Source organism: Lolium perenne, chromosome 7, assembly GCF_019359855.2.
Source record: "Lolium perenne isolate Kyuss_39 chromosome 7, Kyuss_2.0, whole genome shotgun sequence".
Taxonomy (NCBI): Eukaryota; Viridiplantae; Streptophyta; class Magnoliopsida; order Poales; family Poaceae; genus Lolium; species Lolium perenne.
The window spans coordinates 118,695,679-118,701,515 of NC_067250.2; positions in this window are offsets into that span (position 1 = coordinate 118,695,679).

The window sequence follows — 5,837 nt, forward strand, 5'->3', positions numbered from 1 at the left end:
CAGATCCTCGCCGACTTCTTCGTCGACTGGGCCGAGATGCAGTACCTGCCGCCTGTGCCGGATTCCACACATTGGAAGATGCACTTCGACGGCTCGAAGATGCGCAACGGCTTAGGAGCCGGCATCGTCATCACCTCCCCCAAGGGAGACCGGCTGGACTACGTCCTGCAGATCCACTTCGCCGCATCCAACAATGTGGCGGAGTATGAAGCGCTCATTCATGGGCTGAAGCTGGCCAAGGAAATTGGCGTGCGCCGCATACTTTGCTTCGGCGACTCCGACTTGGTCATGATGACAAGCATCCGGCGATCGGGACGCGAAGGACGCCAACATGGCCTCGCACCGCTTCCACGTCCAGCAGCTATCCGGCTTCTTCGACGGCTGCGAATTCCACCATGTGCCACGGGCAAACAACGAGGCGGCTGATGCCTTGTCCAAGATTGGCTCAACCCGGCAAGCCATTCCGCCGGGCATCGCCTTGGCGGTCCTCAAGAAGCCGTCCATCATACCGTCACCGGACTCGGATTCAATATTCGTGCCGGCTGACCCGGGGGCTGCTCAGCGAACCCGGGGGCTTCACCGCCCAAGTCGGGGGCTAACAAGCCAAACCCGCCGGCTAGCATGCCGAACCCGGGACTTCTCGGTCCAACCCGGGGGCTTCATCGCCAAACTCGGGGGCTAACAAGCCGAACCCGCCGGCTAGCAAGCCGGACCCGGCGACCATGCAGTCGAATCCGGAAGCTCCCACGCAGGAGGCCCTGTTGGTCAGCGTATTCGAGATAAAATGCGTACCTTCATGGGCACAAGAGTTCCTCTCCTACCTCACCGACGGTGTGCTGCCCGACGATAGAGTCCAGGCGTGCAGATTGAGAGAAGGGCCAAGGCCTATACCATCATCAACCACCAGCTGTACAAACGCAGCGTAAGTGGGGTGTTCCAGCGGTGCGTCGAGCCGGCTGAAGGGATTGAACTCCTACGGGAAATCCATCAAGGAGAGTGCGGACATCACGCCTCATCTAGAGCCATAGTGGCCAAAGCCTTCCGGCACGGCTTTTACTGGCCGACTGCGCTCAGAGACGCAGAAGATTTGGTGAAGAAGTGCAACGGCTGTCAGCGCTTCGCAAAGCAAAGACACCAGCCGGCTTCCGCCTTGAAAACCATCCCCATCACATGGCCATTTGCCGTATGGGGCTTGGATATGGTGGGCCCATTCAGAACAGCGCGAGGCGGCATGACACACCTCTTGGTGATGATTGACAAATTCACCAAGTGGATCGAAGCCAAGCCAATCAAGAAACTGGACGGGTCCACAGCCGTCACATTCCTCAAGGAGATCATTGTGAGATTCGGCTACCCCCACACCATCATCACCGACAACGGCACCAACTTCTCCCAAGGCATCTTCTCTCGCTATTGCGGGGAAATGGGGATCCGGATGGCCCTATCTTCTGTGGCACACCCAGAGTCCAACGGACAAGTGGAAAAGGCTAACGGCTTAGTCCTAGCCGGCATCCGGCCCCGGCTGGTGGAGCCGCTCGAGCGAGCAGCCGGCTGCTGGATTGAGGAGCTGCCCAATGTGCTGTGGAGCCTGCGCACAACGACAAACCGCTCAGTCGGCTTCACACCATTTTTCCTCGTATACGGGGCCGAAGCCGTCTTGCCGACTGATATCGAGCATGACGCGCCAAGGATCAAGCTCTACACAGAAGCCGAAGCCAAAGAAGCTCGCGAAGATGGAGTCGACCTGGTCGAAGAGGCCCGGCTGCTGGCTGAGTCTAGATCTACCATCTACCAGCAAAGCCTCCGACGCTATCACAGCCGGAAGGTCCAGCCCTTAGCATTCCGAGAAGGAGACCTAGTGCTCCGGCTGATCCAGAGGACAGCCGGACAGCATAAACTGTCATCCCCATGGGAGGGTCCCTTCATCGTGAGCAAGGCGGTAGGCAATGATTCCTACTATCTCATAGATGCCCAAGAGGCTAAGAAAAACAAGCCGGACAAGGCTGACGAGGAGACTAAACGTCCCTGGAATGTCAGGTTACTCCGCCCATTTTACACATGAGAGCAGGAATGTATGTATCCCTTGTATCCCTTTTGCAAGTTATGAAAAAGCTTGCGCCAAGAGCGCCGTTTCCGACAAGTTTTTCGCGTACTTTACCTTGTTTCGCCAATTGGCTTGAACCCTCTCACGCGGCCGGCTCAGTAACGTGATCCGGTTTCCGACAGCCGGCTTCGATCCAGCTACGGACCGCAACCCGGCTGTCCGCTGGCGGGAGTAAGGCCTAGGAGCCGGCACGCGAAAAACGACTAAGGGAAAGAGTAAAAGCGAGTTGACTTGCAACTTTTCATAAAGTGCCGGATTGCCGAATTCAGCTCGTTCGACTGAAATACTGTCGGCCTCACCCAGCGGCCCGCTCTTGATCCGGCGACGGATCGCAAGTCGGACGTACGACCGGCAAGGGCACAGCCAAAGAGTGGGGCGGATGGGAAAAAGCGAACGAGTCGAAAGAAAGCAAATCGGCACACAAATGATTAACAAACACACTAAAGTGTGACTTAATAAAAGGCGATAATATTGTCTTACATCTGCACCCGGCATCCCGGGGATTTAATAAATTGTCTTGCAAAAGAACAACTGAAAAGCAGGAAATCTAAGCCGGAGGGGCATCAGTGGAGCCGGCGGCCGGGTCGTCCTCAGGCACGTCTTCCGCCTCCTCCTCATCCATGTATTCTTCATCATTGGATGGAGGAGGGTTCGGATCCGCGACGAAGAGAGTCTTGTCGACGAACTCGGCGATGGTGCTGGCTCGAGCGAGGCGGGCGGCCTTGAGATCGGCTGGGAGCTTGGTCTCCACGCCGGCTCGCCGGGACTCCAGCTGCCCCAGGTCCACCTCGTTGTACCAGGAGAGGACGAAGGACAGCGCCATGTCGGCACCGGCGCGCGTGGCCGACTCCTTCCAGTCGAGGAAGCGGTCCGGCGCCCGCTCCATCGCGGAGATGAGGCCGGAGATGTCTTGCGGCACCGCCTCCCCAGGCCATAGCATGGGCACCAGCTCTTCAGCCGCTTTCCGCAACTCCCAGCCGAGGCGGGTGACGGGCTCGATGCGGGCGGCCATGGACGCCGGTGGTCCTCCATGGAGAAGTACTCCGAGCTGCCCTCGCCGGTCTCCGCCTCCTGGAGTCACGTGCGGCGCCGACGGCTGCCAAAGCCGCCTCCTGCGTCTCAGGGAAGGCCGCTGAAGAAGAAGAAGCATGTCAGAAGCCATCAAAGCCGAAATAAGCTGAAAAATGCAAATTTTCGAAGTCCTAAAGTAAGCCTGGTGGCAGCCGGCAAGAACCGATCGCTGACCCGAAGATGGAGATTCCGAAGCTCTAAAGTAAGCTTTGGCGGCAGCCGGCAAGAACCGAAGCCCCCAGCCCGAAAATGGAGATTTCGAAGTAAAAAGAAAAAGCACGGCGGCAGCGACAAGAACCGATCGCTGACCCGAAGATGGAGATATCGAAAAATCAGAAGTTTCTGCTGCCGGCTACCAACGAAAGTCGGCGATCGACAGCCGACCGGCACGGGTAGGAACATAAAGATGCACTCACCCGCCAAGCCGCGATCAACCGCGCTAAAGTCATCGATCCGGCGTTTGGCGGTAGCCGTCGGCTCTGTGGACTTGGCGGTGACCTCCTCTGCCCGGCACAAGCCGCTGCTTCTCCACCTCCGACAGCCGCCGGCTCAGATCATCCACCTTCTCCTTCTCCGCCGTCCCGAGGGAGTTGAGCTCGGTGATGTGGTTCTTCTCCAGCAGGCGCAGCCGTGTCGGCTCTGCTCAGCCAGCTTGAGCTTGGGCTGCGGCAGATCGGCCCGCCTCCTCGCTCTCGGCGCACTGCGCGCGAGCGGCTCGGAGATCCGACTCCAGCTGCGGGACCTTGGCGGCCTCAAGCTGCGAGGCGGCCGGAAAGAAATGTCAGCCAACTAAGATTAAAAAAGAAACAAGACATCAAGTCGAAAGAAGCATAGAGCTTACCCTTGACAGCCTCCAGCTCGCGAGCCAAGCCGGCTCGCTCGATCTTAGCCTTGTGGTAGCTGGTCACCACCTGGTTGTACAAGAAGGTGCGCCGCTCCTCAACCGTCTGAAAGAATCAGTTGTTTAGACGAAACCTGAGCCGGCTTCAGGCAGCCGGCCCACGTCTCGGAGGGCTACCAGGACAAGACAATCGCAGAAGAAAAGAAAACACACCTTCTCGGCATCCTCCAGCGTCGCCACTTGGGCAAGGGTCTCGGCGGCCTTGGTCTTGAGGCTGGCGCGATAGCCGGAGAAAAGCATCTTCATGGGCGCCGTGCCAGGCTGCCCCTCCCGGCTGAGTACCTCGCGAGGAGTTCGCCCGATGCCATGCCCTCTCCATGGGTCCTGCCGAGCCGAAGCTGGAGTCGGAGGCGGACGGCACAGCCACCAGCCGGGCACCCTTGGCCACGTGAAGGCCCTCAGACGGGCCCGCTGCGCCCTCCGTCCTCACCAGCGCGTGCGAGTCGGCGCCCTCCGTGCGCGCCGGCTCGTCCCTCGCCGGCTCTGCTGGTTGGCTCGTCCCTCGTCGGCCGAGGCGGCGGCGTCGCTCGGGCGCAGCGGATGGCCCAGCCGGCCCGATTGTCTCCGGCGCACAGGGCGCCCCTCCGGACTCTCGTCCAACTCCACCACGGTGGGCCTGCTGCCGGCTCCGGCCGCGAGCGGCGCGGCCCTGCCGGCGCCGGTCCTAGGAGCAGCCCCGCCGGCTCCGGCCCCGGCTGAAGGCGGCATGCCCCGCCCGGCCCCGGCGGCCGAGAAGAGGCGTCCGGCGCGGGAACATGTCGTCCAGCGTCGGCTGCCGCGTTGGCTCGACCCGCGTGCCGCGATGCGCGCGGAGGCCAGCGGCACGGCAAAGGAAGAAGCCCTGTCGCAGCGGCGGCGGCGTAGGTGCGCGCGAGGAAGGTTGCGGCGTCGCTCCCTCCTGGCGCGGAAGCGGCGACACAACGCGCGGAGCTTGCCGGGAGCCGCCGCCTGGGCAAACTTGATAGGGGCCCTAGCCGGATAAACGAGAAAGATAATAAGCATAAAAGTAAGGAAAGAAAAGGAATCAAACAAGAAAAAGAGAAAGAGAACTCACCCGGCTTGCTCCGGGACCTTCTTCGGCTGCCGGCGCTGTTTCTTCGCCTTCGCCTCCAAGGCGGCGGTGGAGCCGGCTGCATTCGTCCCCGTGGGGGCCGACGTCGCCGGGGGGCTTGGCGGCCGCGAGCGCCGAGGCACGGCGGGGGGTGGCCCCGTGCGGGGGGTCGCCGGCTCCGCCTCCTCCTCCTGGTGCTCGGTGAAGGGGGCGGATTGTGCTCCCCCCGGCCGCCTAGATCAGGCGCTGCGGCAGATCGGCGTCGCCGGCATGGTCGCCGGCGTGGTCAGCGGGATCGTCGAGTTCCGGCGTCGTCCTCTTCGTCGCCAGGTCGCCGTCGTCGGCGGTCTGGCGCTCAAAACCTAGAAAGACAGAAAAGCATGAGCATATGACAAGCCGGAAGTCGGCGGAAGAAAAAGAAGTCGGCCTCGCAGCCGCAAGCCGGGAAATGGCAAAGACTCGAAGCTTACCCGCGCCGGTGGATGGTTCTGTCGCGGGCGCCAGCCCGTAGCTCATCCTCCGCCAAGTTCGCCTTGGTGATGTGGTTCACCCGGCTGGCCACCTGGGCCTTGGTGAGCGGCGCCTTGGACGTCCGGTTCGGATCGAACCGGCCGGACATGTGCCCGATCTTGTGGGTGCGCATACGGAGCGGCAGCACCCGGCGCTCGGCGATGGTGCGAGAAGATCTTCGGCGGTCAGCCCGCTGCGGT